This window comes from Paramisgurnus dabryanus, chromosome 19 (genome assembly GCF_030506205.2).
Source record: "Paramisgurnus dabryanus chromosome 19, PD_genome_1.1, whole genome shotgun sequence".
Classification (NCBI taxonomy): Eukaryota; Metazoa; Chordata; class Actinopteri; order Cypriniformes; family Cobitidae; genus Paramisgurnus; species Paramisgurnus dabryanus.
This window is the reverse complement of record NC_133355.1, coordinates 31336149-31353054: the sequence shown is the minus strand read 5'-3', so window position 1 is coordinate 31353054 and position 16906 is coordinate 31336149. Positions and strand designations below refer to the sequence as shown.

At 39.5% G+C, this 16906-nt stretch overlaps 3 long non-coding RNA genes across 3 annotated transcripts; 2 read left to right on the top strand and 1 right to left on the bottom strand.

The window, feature by feature from the left end:
- The first annotated feature begins 6550 nt into the window (after nt 1-6550).
- Nucleotides 6551-10683, top strand: LOC135779968 (uncharacterized). Its single transcript, XR_010544918.2, has 8 exons — nt 6551-6910; nt 7000-7062; nt 7151-7222; nt 7347-7433; nt 7728-7768; nt 7920-7994; nt 8589-8667; nt 8830-10683. It is a non-coding gene; the product is annotated as an uncharacterized lncRNA (long non-coding RNA).
- Nucleotides 10684-10898: 215 nt separating this feature from the next.
- On the top strand, nt 10899-11632 carry LOC141281076 (uncharacterized). Its single transcript, XR_012335503.1, has 2 exons — nt 10899-11069; nt 11296-11632. It is a non-coding gene; the product is annotated as an uncharacterized lncRNA (long non-coding RNA).
- LOC135780079 (uncharacterized) lies at nt 11457-12004 on the bottom strand. Its single transcript, XR_012335504.1, has 3 exons — nt 11882-12004; nt 11698-11799; nt 11457-11587 (listed from the first exon to the last, which is right to left on the bottom strand). It is a non-coding gene; the product is annotated as an uncharacterized lncRNA (long non-coding RNA).
- Between the last annotated feature and the right edge of the window lie 4902 nt (nt 12005-16906).

The following is a 16906-nucleotide window of genomic DNA, read 5'->3' as shown; positions in this document are numbered from 1 at the left end:
AACAGACTGCATTAGTGATATTAGGGACTGGATGGCACATAACTTTCTTATGCTAAACTCCAATAAGACAGAGATACTTATTATTGAACCAAATCGCTCCAAACATAATATGTCAGATTACAAGTTGCCCATAGATGGCTGCACGATGGTGCCATCTTCCACGGTTAAGAATTAAGGCGTAATGTTTGACAGCAATCTATCTTTCGATAGTCATATCTCCAACGTCTGCCGCACAGCATTCTTCCATCTTAGAAATATCTCAAAAATACGCCATATGCTGTCTGCATCAGATGCAGAAAAGCTTATCCATGCTTTTATGACCTCTAGAATAGACTATTGTAACTCGTTACTCGGGGGATGCCATGCAAATCAGGTAAACAAGCTACAGCTGGTTCAAAACGCCGCCGCAAGAGTGCTTACTCGATCTAAAAAGTATGACCACATTAGTCCAATTCTGGCATCTTTACACTGGCTACCAGTTAAATATCGCATACAATTTAAAATATTACTAATCACCTACAAAGCCTTAAATGGCCTAGCGCCCTCGTATATTAAAGAACTACTATCAGAATACAATCCACCACGTAAACTGCGATCACAAAATTCGGGTTACTTAATTATCCCTAGAATATCAAAAGTGTCTAAAGGTGGTAGATCCTTTTCCTACTTAGCCCCTAAGCTCTGGAATGATTTACCAAATAATGTTTGAGTATCAGACACAGTCGAACAATTTAAATCTAAACTTAAGACATTCTTCTTTAACAAAGCATTCACATAGAATGTCCAGTAAATGTACTTTTCCCGCAGTAGTTATTTTGTCTAGAACAAAGCACTCACATACCTCATATGGGTAATTTACTCTTGCCGCAATAGTTAGCCTGTCTGGAACCGAGCTGAATTAAACCACTATAATGTATGACACTTGCAATACATGCGAACGGCCCCTACGCTAATAGAATTCTGTTTTTGTCTCCCTGTCTCGTCCTCGACCCTGAGGACAATGAGACAAACAGACCCAGTTCCTGTTGCTGTGAAGGTCATCGCACCACTGATCTACAGGCAGCCCTTCAACGTGACGCCCAACCGATGCGCGACCAACGGCCACCGGCTGAACCAGTTTAATCCGCTTACACGCTTCCTATCCCTACCGTGTCTATATATTATAAATATAAATATTAATTTCTCCCTAGGGTTTTTTGTCCTTCTAGGAGTTTTTCCCACCGGGTTTTCTCCTAGGGGGTTTTTTAGTCCCAGGGAGAGTCAGCCAACTTTGGCTTAACTTAGCACTTTACTGTATACGTTACATTATTAATATGCTCGCTTACACGGTTTTTTTCCTTAGCCACTATATTCTACTTCTTATACTATGTATTGATTTTCAATGTTCTCCTCTACATCTACTCATGTAAAGCTGCTTTGCAACAATTAACAATTGTGAAAAGCGCTATATAAATAAAATTGAATTGAATTGAATAAAAACATACCGTCCATGGGATAGTAGCAGGCAGAGGTTATCCCATCAAAGCAGCATCCATTGGCCAGACATTGATCTGAAGATATTGCTGAGGAGTTACACATCACTCGCTGACCAAAAGAAACACTGCAGCCTAGGTTTGCTAGTTCCACAGCCTTATTTCTTTACCAATGCACCCTTGTTTAGGAAAGGAGGTTGCTGGAGGCATCAATTTTAGAGAGAGGTTCACAGGTGATCAATGAAAAATTTATGTTACAGTTTGTGACAGAGGTCTATGAAGAAAGAGAATGTGTGTGCACGTGTGTGTTTGTGTCATGGGTGGTGCTTATTTCCATCCCAGGTGCATGTACGTGTGTGTCTGGTGTGTTTATGTCAAATTTAACATTTCATCCATCCCCCGCACTTTTGAAAAGCTTGCTACGACCCTGGTCATCTCTCCTTAACTTCCAACAATCTTGAATCTAATTTGTTTATGATTACTATTATTGCTATCTGTCATTTCATATTACAGTTTTTCTCCATTGGTTTGGCTCATTTCTTGAAACAGAAATTACATTCTCAAAACAACATGGACAAACCTCCAAACCACTTGGCAATTGTTCACAACAGAATTTAATTTCTTATTCATTTCATCAAATTGCAAATGTCTAAGTACATGTCTCAATATCTCAGTACATCTTTGCAAATGATTAAGTACAGGTAGCGTACATTTAGCACAATTTCCAAGTGAATAGATCTGGTTGCTCTAAACCAGGGATGGGCAACTTCGGTCCTGGAGGGCCGGTGTCCTGCAGAGTTTAGCTCCAACCATAATTAAACACACCTGAAGCAGCCAATTAAGGTCTAACTAGGCATACTAAAACGTTTAGGCAGGTGTGCTGAGGCAAGTTGGAGCTAAACTCTGTAGGACACCGGCCCTCCAGGACCGAAGTTGCCCATCCCTGCTCTAAACTGATTGTTGATTCTCAGTCTAATGGTTGTTTATTCCAAAACGTGTCAGCATTATTTCATTGTATAAGTCATCACATGCACAATAGTCTGTTCAATTGTCAAAATTAGTCAAGAACATAATACCATGAAATAAATTTACTAACAAAGAAGGAGTTTTACACATCTCAGATGACCAATCAAACAGTAGTTTTTCTCAGTCGCTTCGGTACATTTCTCAGATCAGAATTGAATTTCTCATAAATACTTGTTCAATTCTCACATCATTGTGTCACTTGTGAACATCAAAAAAGCAGTTTCTCATTTCTTTGAACAAGTTGCAAATGCTTTAGTACATCCATGCAAATGATTATGTACAAATCTCTGATGTTTCTCTACATTATCAATTGCTTATGTCATGTTGATCAAAATGTATTATAGGTTAGACGTCTATTAGACTTTCACTTGCAGCCCAAATTTAGCCTTGTTTTAGCCAAACACGCTTGCTGGGTCAGGAGGTATAGGAAGACTTCAGTGTAATTCCTACAGCACTGCATGTACAGTTTTTTCCTAAAGATATTCTTCTATGTCACATTCTACTTTTTTTCTTTGTGTTATTCTTATATCTAGGCCGGGCACTAGATGTGCGACTGGGAAGCACCCTATCTGAGCGGGATAGGAATGCTGCGGAAGCCACCGCCCCGTTAAGGGATAATGGTGGGCGAAAGACAACCGTAGTTGAGAAAGGACAGCCGTGGCTGTGTAAGCAAAGCAGTGCTCTGCTGAGGGAAACATGGGCTAGTAGGATTAACCCCACGGAAAAAAACTCACAAAGGAACCTCGCTTAGGGGACACAATGTGGAGCCCGAGCCAAAAAGGTTCGCGAGGATACAGCTAGTGAAAAGCTGACAGCCCATGCTCCGCAACATCAGCTGCCAATGCAGCGGAGGAAGAACAAATCAAACCATTACACATTTTTGTCCTGATGGCCTTCCATACTGACACTTATGGTTGGGTATGCCTCCTCCGGGGGCAGCGCTTGCAAGCTCACCACTTGATCTCTGAAGGGAGTGGTGGGAACTCTTGGCACGTAGTTTGGCCTGGGTCTAAGTGTTACGCTCGAGACAGCAGGACCAAACTGAAGGCACGAATCGTCAACGGAGAATGCGTGTAGGTCCCCTACTCTCTTCACGGAGCCAATGCTAGCAGGGTCAGAGTTTTCATTGATAAAAACTTCAGACTCACAGACTGCAGAGGCTCGAATGGAGGTGCCTGCTGGGCTTTCAGCACCATGGACAGGTCCCAAGGAGGAATAGAGGGAGGGTGCGAAGGGTTCAGCTTTCGAGCACCTCTTAAAAACCTAATAACTAAACTAATCGAAAAAAAACACCCACTTGCGATAGAGGAGAGGGAGGATGAGCATGTGAATGCCCGCTCACATCTCTCTCGATCCTCTGGAGACCTGGAGAAGGAATAGGAATGCACTCTTTTTCTGGTTTTGTGGTTGCTGGCTGAGAAGAGACTCCACTGACTTGCCGAAGAGGCCGGTCTGGGACACTGGAGCATCCAGGAACTTCTTTTTCTCTGCATCTGACATGTCCGCTAGACACAGCCAGAGGTGGCGTTCTTGGACCACCAGCGTGGACATTGCACAACCAATCGCCTGCGCTGTCACCTTCGTAGCGCGGAGAGCCAGATCAGTGGCGGCCCGGAGCTCCGAGAGGACAGGCGAGTCGTGTCCTCCCTCGTGCAGATCCCTCAAGGCTTTGGCTTGGTGAACCTGCAGCAACGCCATTGCGTGCAGTGCTGAAGCCGCCTCTCCACATGCCTGGTGGGCAGCACCCGTTAAACCGGACGACTGTCTGCAAGCACGGGAGGGGAGGGTTGGGCGGTCCTTCCAGGAGGCAGCTGTGGCCGGAAACAGCTGCATCGCGACCCCCCGCTCAACCGGAGGGATCCCCGTGTAACCCTTAGCGGCTCCGCTGGTGAGGGAGGTGAGGGGGGACACTAAACTCAAAACAAAAAAGATGCAGAGCCGTGGAATACTGCGTGCGTCCGCTGTGGTACTGCCAGTCCAACCAACTTCAGCATTCGTTTCCCACCAGAGTAGAGTAGCTTCTCAGTAGCAGACAGAGGTGTAAAGTACTTGAGTAATTTTACTTGATTACTGTACTTAAGTATTATTTTTGGGGATTTTTACTTTACTTGAGTAAAATTTAAAATCAGTACTTTTACTTTTACTTAATTACATTTTTTAAGAAAAAAAAAGTACTTTTTACTCCTTACAATTTTATTTACAGTCAAAAAGTACTTATTTTTTTAGAGATTACTTTATTCTATTTTCCCTTACTCTTACCAAACCAATTGAATTGTGCTGACGGCCAGTTTAATTTAAATGTTATTTATTTTCCTTGGCCGAGATACAGCGTGCCACTCCCTGAAATTCATACGGTCGTAGGTCAGGCACCTGAAGTCCGGGGTGGTCGCCCTTCGGGTCCCTTATCTTACCTGAGAGGGCCTTTTCAACGAGCCCACCCCCGACTCTCTAACCCTTTCTGTGGCCGACGGTCTCCTGAATTTCAAATGTCCGTGGCTCAGTCGCAGCGTGCCACTCCCTGAAATTCATACGGTCGTAGGTCAGGCACCTTAAGTCCGGGGTGTTTGCCCTTCGGGTCCCTTATCCTACCTAAGACGGCCTTTCCAACGAGCCAACCCTGACGCTCTAACTCTTTCCCCGGCTGAGATACAGCAGTCATTTCCCTGATTTTCCCACGACCATAGCTTGGATGCCTTTGGGTCGCTTATACCCGAGTGGACTTAAGGTGCCCGAGCTACAGCTGTGGAAAAAATCGGGGAAAGGAACAACCGTATCTCGGCTGGGAAAAGGGCCTGAGACTCGTGGGTGGCTTGTTGGATAGGCCCTCTTGGGTAGGATAAGGGACCCGAAGGGCGAACGCCCTGGACTTAAGGTGCCTGAGCTAAAGCCAAGGAAAAATCCGGGAAGGGTTGACCATATCTCGGCCCGAGAAAGGGCTAGAGACTCGCGAGTGGGCTGGTCGGATGAAGATTTTTTCGCTTCTTTGAAACCGACAACACATTAAGCCAGCAAAGAGTTGGATGGATATCTGGCCTGAGTTTCAGACACCAGGAAGTCTCTGCTCACGTTCCCTGCTATTTGCAGCCTCTCTATCAAGACTAAGACCTTGTTCACACTGTCAGTCCAAATCTGATTTTGTTGCATGTCTGACTGGACAGACTCACTGTCGAAATTGTGTATCACAACTGTTTAGATCCGATCTGTGCGTCCTGTAGTGTTTTGCCATTTTCTGGATTATCTGCACTGTTTCTATGGCAATGACGTCACACTGGCACAACAATCGTGTTTACATTGTACATGACGCGACAGCATGACGTAACTGAAAAGCTACAAAAATATGATCACAGCGGTCAGACTTAAATGTATTTCTGAAAATGTGATTTGAAAAGTATTTCAAACCACCTCTGGATATAGCTTGAAACAGAAAAGAAAAAAACTGATTTCATGTGGTTTTTAGCCGTTCACACGTTCTAAATGTGATTGGGTTCCAATCGAATATGCACCAAAATCAGATTTGGACTGACAGTGTGAACAAGAACTAATACAACTCTTTCTGCACTGGCTGTCTGTGAGATGCTTGATACTCAATTTTGAAAATCAGCTTCTGCTTTAGTTAAATTCAAGGTTTCAAAACTTTGAGTAGCATGTTGCATACTGAAATTAGGTCGTTTTATAGTTTGATAATGAAATACAATTAAATACAAACAGTTGTAAAGCAGGATAAAACCCTGTATGTGGTGCATTCACTTCATGTTTTTAGAGATTAAAAGCTTAAACAAGAATCTCTAGTTTAAATTTTTCCTGTTACTTTTACTTTTTTAATACTCAAGTACAATTTTAAAGTGGTACTTTTTACTTTTACTCAAGTATGATTCTGGCCAGATACTTTTACTTTTAATTGAGTAAAATTTACACTCAGTACTTGTACTTTCAATTGAGTAAAATTTTTGAGTACTTTTTACACCTCTGACTGTTGGGTAAGTACATTTTGTATTATTTGATTAACGTGGTTAAGTTTTACTTGTTTGACACAAATGAACCAAAATAAACATTGCCAGAATTGTCCACACTGAGTATGGCTAAAATTAGCTAATAGGCTAAAAGGCACTTTATACTTACACATGTTATACCATAGTATAAAGTATGTTTAATGATACAGTCAAAGTTATTACTTTAGCTTATTTATGTAGCCTTTGAGAATTTCTTTCAGAAATTAAAACATCTGAAAGAGAAAAGTTATTTGGCATGATGGAATGATTTGATTGCCTACACATTGCACATGTAAAATGTTAAATACTGTTCTGTATTAAAAGCTCAGCATAAGTGTTTGATTAACTTCCTTTGCTTTTGTTTTGTACAAAGGAAGAGCAGAACCTAATCCAAATAAAAATAAACAAGCTGTTAAAAGCCAGGTAAATGCCTCAGTTTTATACACTTAAACACATAGGAGTTGGTATTTGTGGGGTTAATATCAGTAATTACAATTTCATTTTGTTTACAGTTGAAGGTGGTCAACACAAACCAAATGAAGATGTTGCACATTCCACAAACAATAAAAAAGAAGGTATGGCAAACTGTAGATATGGTTTAAACAGTCAGTCTACATATTTGTTAATGTTCTAATGTGTCATATCTTCTTGTTTGTGCTAAAGATCAAGTTTTGTGTCCAACACACTTGGATGAGACGTGCCCGACCCCTGACTTTGTCTACCCTACATTAAGTTGTAAGTTTTTGACTGCTTTGCTTTACTTTGAAAAAGAATCATGCTTTCAAAAAGGACTTTTATATATTTCGATATGAAACTCAAAAATTTATATAAATTGTTTTGGTGTATTTTGTTTACACAGGTGATGGCACACTTCATGACAGTAAACATCGGTATCAAGATGATGTGATTGATCTATACCCTAGAATAAGCTGTGACACTATGAGACGTACGTGCTACTGATGCTTTTTGTTATTTTTTTGGTGCATTCCCACACTATACAAACACGTTGCTTGGCTCCAAAGTGCATACACTTTTGACTTTATAATGTCATTCTCATTTATAGGTAAACATTTATTCCATCAGGGTTTTGCCTGAATGTCAACATAATATCCCAAAACTTTGATATAAAAAGTTATTTATTTTAATATTTTACACTACTATGTTTTTTTTAAATACATTGTGCGTGTGTATGTTTATTGTACTTAATGAAATTACATGCAAGGTGTAATTTGTTTTGCAGGGTGACATAATGAACAGCCATCTTCCAGACAACCGAAACAGGCAGAGTATTGTTTTCTTGTGTATTGTCATACACCTAAAGAGGATTTTTTTGTAATTGTACAGTTATGGCGTTATTCATTCATTAATGTGTCCTTTCTTACCTTAAATAACTTGTCATTTTTCACTCCTTTTGTTTTTAATGTCTATATAGTATTGTCTACAATACCAAATTCTGGATTGACGCCCCAGTACCAGAAGGCACTCCAATCCCAGAGAGCATCCCATTGTATGTGAGAACTTTACAGTCGCATCTTATTTTAAGCAGATTCTACTAGGGATGCACAATATATCGCATGTGATTGTCATTGCACATCTTGTCAGTGAAGCTGGTTCCATGATCGCCATCACCTGCTTTCAGATGGAGCGGCATTTACTACACAAAGCCTTAGTTCACTGACAATTGGGGCAATTTCGCATTAATTATCGGGGACGCATCTCCTGCAATACATGCGATATGGACCAGCTTGTCAGTTAACCTCAGCTTTGTGTAGTAAATGCTGCTCCATCTGAAAGCAGGTGATGGCAATTTACTACTAATCAAGGAACCGGCTTCAATGATGAGATGCGCATGATATCGCATGCGATTTATCATGCATCGCTGGAAACTACATTAGTGACAACACAGCTTAGAGTATAAACATGTACATTTCTCTGAATTTCAGTTAATAGTTACAAATACAGAGCTTATCATGTCTGTCATTGCTCAACCACAAAGACCTAAAGTACAGCCATCTGATTTCATAACTAATGCAGTATTACACTGTGAAGTGATTTACTGTTAATATTTTACACTACCATATAATTAACTCTATTTGTACAGGTGAGGTAACACAACGAAAAAATAACAGGATGGAGACTACCTGATTCTTCACCTATGGCCTTAGCTTCAAATGCAAGAAGTAAGAAATGCTATATGACGTGTATTTTGCATTATGAATGCATTATGAATACATCAAAGATGTTGATAACAAGTTGATCTGTGTAAGTTGTGATATAAAGAATATGTATATATATTTCCATCTATCTTTCTATAACATTATTTCAATTGTTTTCACATTTAGGTCCAGCAACTGTCTGAGCTGGTGGATATTCTATCAGAGACTGCATGAACAACGTTATGAACAGGTATGTGTTTCCCTTGAATTGTGTAATCCTGCATAATATTGCAGGAATATTGATTACAACCATAATTAACCCAGCAATTTATATTACTTAAATTCAGGATTTAATCTGTCACACATCACTTGTTCAGAACTATTAAAGTTCGTAGTGGCTCAAACAGTCAGCCATACTGAAAACAAGAAATCAAATCATAATTTCAGTGTAAGCCAGTGGTGTCAAACTCAGTTCCTGGAGGGCCGGTGTCATTTTTTGACAGTTACACACCTAGTTTAGGGTCTTTCTCAAGGGCACCACAGTGGGATTGAAGAGCAAGGGTACAAATGCTGTTGGTCTCACAACTGATCTAACACTTATTTAAAGCATAACATCTTTTATACAATAATTTATATATATATATATATATATATATATATATATATATATATATATATATATATATATATATATATGAAGAGTTTCATTGCAAAACGAGATAACTCCGTTTTTAACATTTTTGTCAAAACATGTTTATTATTCTGTTATCATGTTATTATCTTGTTATATGGTGCTACCTAGCTGTATTTTTTAAGTTATGAACGTTTAAATCAAAACAAACCAACTGCAGTTGAACAACCAAAAAACAAGATTTCTGAAAAATTATATATATATAATTTTAGCTGTAGACCATAAAGATTTTGAAAGTAAGTGCATGTCATTTACCTCAAATGTTTAATTGTATTTATTTTAAAAAGAAACATATTCTTCTCTTCCCTCAGATGCCGTGAGGAGGTGGAGCCCAAAAGCCACGGACTCGGAAATCGATGCAGCTATGGCAGACCACCTCAAGCACGCTCCAGGAAGAGAGCTAGGGGTTGTGAATACAAAAAATAAGCCAAACAGATGTAATGTGTTAGAGATAGTTCACACAAAAATGAAAATTGTTATAATTTTCTTACCCACGTGTTTCAAACCTGTATACATTTCTATTTTTTGCTGAACACAAAGATTGAATAATGTTTGTAACCAAGCATTTCTCACAACCCATTAACTGTCATAATCATTTTTTTTACAATTGTAGTAATGGGTTGTGAGATCTGCTTTTTTAAAAAACATTCTTTCAAATATCTTTGTGTTCCGCAGAACATAGAAAGGTATACAGGTTTGAAACATGAGAGGGAGTAAATGACTAAATATTCATTTTTGGGTGAACTATCCCTTTATATAATAAAGTATTTTGAAATTGTTATTATAGTTAAAAAAAATAAAAGTCTTAAATCAGAACATGCTTCTTTTTTGCTCATGTCCACAAATAATGTGTTCTTTAATGTGTTTAATGCCTAAAGACCTACACCAAGCGACAAGTGCTATGGTTGTTAGCTTATATACATTCTGAAAATTTCATGTGTACTTTATGTGAATGGAGGCCTATGATTATTGCTTCTGACTGTAGGGTAATTAAATATAAGGTAGCCTAAACACATGAAAGACTAAACATCACATAGGCCATAAATCCCAAAAATAAGGCATAGCTGGCATTGATCTGGTACGCGGATCTGTGCCGCATCTCTATGCGGGACTGGGCCAGCTCTGTTCCATTTCCAGTTCAGATTCGTGAAACTGATCCTGACCACTTCTTGGCCGATGTGCGTTTGGACACTGGACCGTGTTAGTTAAACGGATCTGATGCGGATGGAACGGTATGTGTGGGCCAGCTCCACCCCAGTGTTGTTTTACTGTTTTGGTACGAGAGTGGGCCAGGGCTGACCCATCTCTGGTGCAGAGCCATGAAACAAATCCTGATCACTTTTGGCCCGTTGTGCATTTAGACACTGGACCATGTCCGTGAGATGGATCCGGGGTGGATCGCATGGTAGGTGTGGGCCAGAACCACCCCAGTGTGGTTTTGCTATCTGGGATACTATATCACTGTGCAAACTATATGGAAACACCAAATGTAGCACAAAGAAAGTATTAATTGAAATGAATGTTCTACATTATTTCACTATGGTAAAGTTTATTATGAAAGAATGCTTACTTATAAGTGCTATGTTTTTACTTACTAGGTTTTAAGGAGAATGCAACAGGTTCCAGGGCCTCTTACCTGCGTGATTCATCATCCAGGTTTTGCACAAATTGTCTAAATCCCTACACACAGAACATTTATTGTACCGACTATAAGCCTTTGAGGTGCAGGACTAGAGTAAGTTTTATTACATTTTTAAACCAATAACACTAAAGTATTATTATAGTAACAAAGTACCCAAAAGAACAAAAGATGTAACTTTAAAGAAAATATAATAGTCAGTCAAAAGTTTTTTTTATTTATTACAAATATATATTTAAATGTTAAACAATATACAAATAAACATACTTTAGTAACCATATTGTGCTCTTCTTTCAAAAATTGTTCAATTCATTTCTTACAGCTATCTATTCAGATAAATGGCATATCAAAGCTTTGTCAGCTGGTGCTATCTAAGACGACACTATAAGGTTATCATCCTGTCGTGTGTTGTTCTCCAGATACGCTTGGAGCTTCCTGATCAGATCGGTCACAATTTTGGCTTTCGACGACCCCTGCACTGAAGATGGCATGCAATCACGTCCTCCTTTGAAGGTTTCTCAAACTGTGATGCCAGGTCCATTGGAATCGGGGTTTCCTTCAGCTTATCTTCAAATACCTCATCAAACACAAGCCTGATCACATCATCCACATAACTGTAGAAATATTGCGGTCAATAAATCTTTTGTTTTGATCATTTATTTCCCTGCTTCATACATTAAGTTTTTAATTATGAATGTATTTGAAATAAAACATTACTGCTTACGGTATGTCATTTGTGTTTTGGGAACATAGCCTTGTACTTTCCCTCTCCTGCTTTTGTTACGGCTTGGTGACATTGTAATGGATGGCTGCAAGGTACAAATACCTGTAAAATATAAACAAGCAATTAATTTATTGTAAAAGTAAATACTACTTTATTTAACAAAGTTACTAAAATACTTAAATACCTGCATAGCATTCCAATAAATGAGAAAATCAATTTTTTTTGCTGCAAATCTGAAATCTCAGGTTACGGACGGCAAAGGCATCCACTGATGATGGTGATGGAAACATTGTGAAAAGATGCTACTGCCTGGGTTCCTATGATTATGCAGAGAAAAAAAACTTTGTCATCATCAGTTATACATCTAAGACTGGTAGTGGTTTCACTAGCTAAATACATCATATGTGTTAACACACCTTTGCTCCTCATATGCCAGTCTGACTCCTTGTACTGTGTGTTATGATGTTGCATGTTTGCATACAGTGTTAGTTAGAAGGATGTGTCCAGCTGCGAATCTAGGATATAGACAAATAAAACAAACATGTATTCAGTCAAAAAGACATATTATTATAACAATAGAGTACAACGACTATAACTCGTTAGACTATTCATTAAAACGTTAATGTATTACATATTACATGGCCCAACATTAGCAACACACATTACGTGTTTACTTCGTTTCAAAATCTAAGAAAGCTTCAAGTAAATACAACAGTAAAATACATATAACTTTAAACAAATCATCTGTACTTAGAGTTTCTTGAGTTTGATCATGAGAACAAATTTTACTGGTAACAGTTTAGCTGGCATTTGTATTTGTATTTAGCTTAGCAACTTAGCAAGTTTGTAAACATGTCTAAACCAACATCGATAAAAAAACGATAGTCTGCATAATTCAACATACACGTGTGTAAATATGGTACGTTGTTTATGAAATACAGTATTACAACACAAAACAATTAGCTTGCAAGCTTAGCTCTACACGCACATTATGTTAATCTCCGGTTACCGGTTACCAGTGTTGTGCCTGAACGAGTTCATTGAACGAAAGTTCATGAACTAGTTCATATTTTGGGCGAACGTGAACTGAACGTACTGTATTACTGCCTGATGAACGCAAGATGAACTCGTTCATTCTGGGGCTTGTGAACGGCACGTTCTCTCACTTTAACGTCATTCAGTCGGGTGCCAGATTTCTATAGTCTTGCAGGCGAAAACCCGTCTAAAACACACTGTAAACAGGCCTTAATGTGTAGCGGAAAAAACACCCAATCTGGCAACACTGCCACCAGGCTGCATACGTCATCAGAACAACACTGACTGGACGCTGCTATCCAAATCCCTGCCGCGCCACTCGCATAGTTTAACATTAAATAACATCATATTTGTCCTAAATCGTTAACGATTAACAAAGGCTGCTTACGCATATTCTGGATCTTGAAATAGACTTTGACTAAGCTCACGCTGTTTAACGTGCACGTGCGGTGTGCAATACCTGCAAGTTGTCATACACGCAACGCCTCGCAGCGCTTCTCGCCCGGAAAACCCCTTGAAGCACCAGGCTAGCCTTTCAAGGTATGTGCAAGCAAATACAAAAAATAAAAGACAGTCAATGCTCGTAAACCCTGGTTGGATAAGGGTTTAAAGTTGGATATGAAGAAGAAATCTGATGCATTTAGCTTCAGTGTTAAAACTGATAAAATAATTACTGTCTGTGGTTCTATATGGGCTATAATGGCAATATTTTAAAAAAAATAATATGGGGAAAAGAACTATAAATTAGTTCATTTTTGGAACTGTGAACTAGTTCAAAATTTGGAAATATGAACTATGAACTGAACTAGTTCATTTTAAAATTTGTGAACTGTGAACTGAACTAGTTCATGTAGAAAGTGAACTTTCCCAACACTGCCGGTTACGTAATGTACAGTAAAAGGCAAATAATAAACGTGAATACTTACAGCCTGTGATCCAGAAGTGCACAGTAATCCAACTTTCAAGAGGAGACGTCGCGCAAATCCAGCTTCGGTTCATGAGAAGCAGTTATTGTGAAAACTCCGTGAACAACTTCTGACTGGATTTTTCCGGAACCGTATTAAACATGAAGTCCATAAAGTGCTATTTTTCCCTCCCATCTAAAGAGACAGCATCTACTCGAGAGATTTAATCGCTTAAACAATGAAACAAGAGTTTGCAAACAGGGTCAAAGCAGGGACTCACAACCTCCGCCATTTTAGCTCTCTTCTGACTCGGCGCTCCCCACCCCAGTCTTTGAGGGCGTACCCAAGCAAAGCAGAGAGGGCTGAACTATGATAATGTTGGTCTTATCTACGTCACTAATCCCAAGAAGTAAACTGTTGCCTACAATCCGAGTGTTTTTTGTAGTCCTCGAACGTTAGAGACGATAACTCGCGTCATCGTTTTCTTTGAGGTATGTACTTTTTGAATATCGTTAGCATGTACTAATGCACACTTACACACAAAAGGATGTTTAAAAACGTGTATCCCATAATAGGTGCTCTTTAAAAACAACACAACAGGGTAAGTTTTGGGACAACACACCAAACGCATTACATTACATTACATTACATATCTTAAAATACATCAGTGCCCTTTGTTTGCCCTAAAAATGCACACAAGTTTTTTTCAAACTAGTTATAGATCCTAATTAAACTAAAGCCTAGGATACACTGCACGATTATTGGCTGTCCCAGACAAAGGTTGCCATCGTGAAACAATCGTCGCGTTTTCTGTGATCGTGGCTCTTTATCGGTGGTCCTATGTCGTACAATGAGAGAGGTTCAAAGACGGCCGTTTTCCCGGTCTTGCGTCCAAAGATAGCCTACGATAGTTTTCTGACAGTGTCAGAAATTCGCATGATCACCGCACAGTGTGTTTGCTGCTACGACCTGCGCGCAGGTATTTGTTTACCACGAGTGCATGGTGACGTTGCGCTAACATGTGACGCAGGCGTCAAAGCTTCCGTGTTATCATCGTACAGTCTCCATGCCTGTTGTACCCAAGTTTAAACGATCCATGTCGCACAGTGTGACAAGGTAAGAGGGTCTTAAAACATCTTATAAGAGGGCAAAAATCTTTGTACACATGTACACATGCTTTCTTAGAGCTGAATCACACGGGATGCGTGGCGTAAGCGTCTCAGCTGCGTGGCGTGTCCGTTTTTATTTAGGCTCCCATGTTAGCAGGTTTGACCATGCACACCGCCTGCATGACACGCACGTCTCAGGCCGCACCGAAAATGCGTGCATGCTAGGAATATGACCAACGTCTATTTTTCACGCCACACGAAACCGTCATGTCAGTTTATCAATAGGAAACATACATGTATACAGAATAGGCTAGCAGCAGCAGCGCCGCATCAGAAACGCTTCTGGTAAGCAATGCCATAGAAAACGCCACGCAGCCGGTGTGAATCCGCCCTTACTGTGGATTCACACCAGCCGCGGAAGAGGCGGCAAGCGCGGATGATTTACATGTTAAGTCAATGCAAACACGCGATTAGGCATCCTGCAGCGCGGTACACGCGGTAGCCGCGGCGCGGATGTCGCGGAACGCGCGAATTGAGCGTTGCCCCGGGAAACGCGCAAGTTCAAAAATCTGAACTTTGGCGGAATTCCGCGCCGCGTTAACCAATCAGGAGCTTGCTGTAGTAGTGACGTGATTACAGGAAGCAAGCGGAGTGGTGTAGTCTCCGCGGAGTCGCAGAAGCCCCTCCCATGACGCGGATTTCCGCGTGAAATTCTAGTCATTCGAGAAATTCACGCGGAAATCCGCGTATTAAGGGAGTAAACTCAAAATGTTCAAGCGGCAAACTGGACGCGGTTCACGCGTTTTTGCCGCCTCTTCCGCGGCTGGTGTGAACCTACAGTTAGAGTTTAGTGATTTTAAAAATATTTAAAACCTGAACAAATTAGTGTGAACATGATGTCACCTGGAGATAAGGATTGATAGGCCAAAGAAGAAGAAAAAAATAGCACAGCACTTTGAAAGATTTTGGTTGCATTTTACACATTTTTTCTATATTTAGTTTATATATATATATATAAATTTTTACTTTAATTACGGTTGCTTAATTGTATGCTGGGTCTGTTAATTTTGCATTAGATATTTTTGGATATCTATGATACAGATGAATAAATTGTGATTTGTTGAATGCTTAACACTTGAGACAACCAAGAACCATTAGACTTCAATCCTTTACAGACTGGTGAAAAGTAGAGTAAATAGAGTAAGACTACTAAGGAGGGCTGTTTGTTAAAACAAGCTGCATGTGCAGTTAATAAAACATTTAGGAAAACACATTGGAGTCTGGATCCCTCCTTTCTTTTATGCAATGTTGTGAATTAATTTATACCATCTGCTTGGCACATAATATTTATTGAATCTCAGAGAAAGTCAGGCTGCAGCATTGATAAGAAAAAAGATTTTTCCTCAGCTCATTTTATTGTATCTTTTCTTCCCACCCATTTCTGTGGGTGCTCAATTTAAATTGTAATGATGAAGTCATTTTCCTGATGAAGAGAGATCTAGTCCTGAAACCAAACATTGAATCTGTAGGAGCAAACACTTTATAAGTCATAAGGGGGTGGTTTCACCAGACAGGGCTTATCCTAGTCCCAGACTAAAATGCATATTTGAGCAGTTTGTAAAGTTTGAAAAAAAAAGACTTAAATTTCCTAATATAGCCAAGGCCTAGTCCTGGATTAATCCAAACCTTGTCTGGGAATCCACCTCTTAGATCTATCAGCTTATAAGCACATAAACAATATAGTAGACTGCTGACATTAATTTAGGGTTTTGAAAATTCTGAGAATTATGCTTTACTTGTAATGCTGCGGCTTCTATCTGGCGGTGTCATTTAACTTTTTTTTAGGTCTGTGGTCCGTTTAATGATGTTGATATAATTTCTGCTTTTTTATAGTAGCATTTTAAACTCTGTCAATCTCATCCTCTGTTTCTTTAAAGGACCATGCAAGATGGAAAGGCATGTCGTTTAATGTGACACCTGTTATTTAGATTAAGTGACCAATAGACTAATGTATACTATTGTTAACCTTTTGAAGGACAAAAAAAGTCCCTATATATTCTACTCTATGCTATATATTTAATAATTTTCCTATTTTCTGTGTTTTTTCCTTCATGTAAAGCCGCTTTGAAACAATGCAACACTGAAAGTGCTCCAATATAT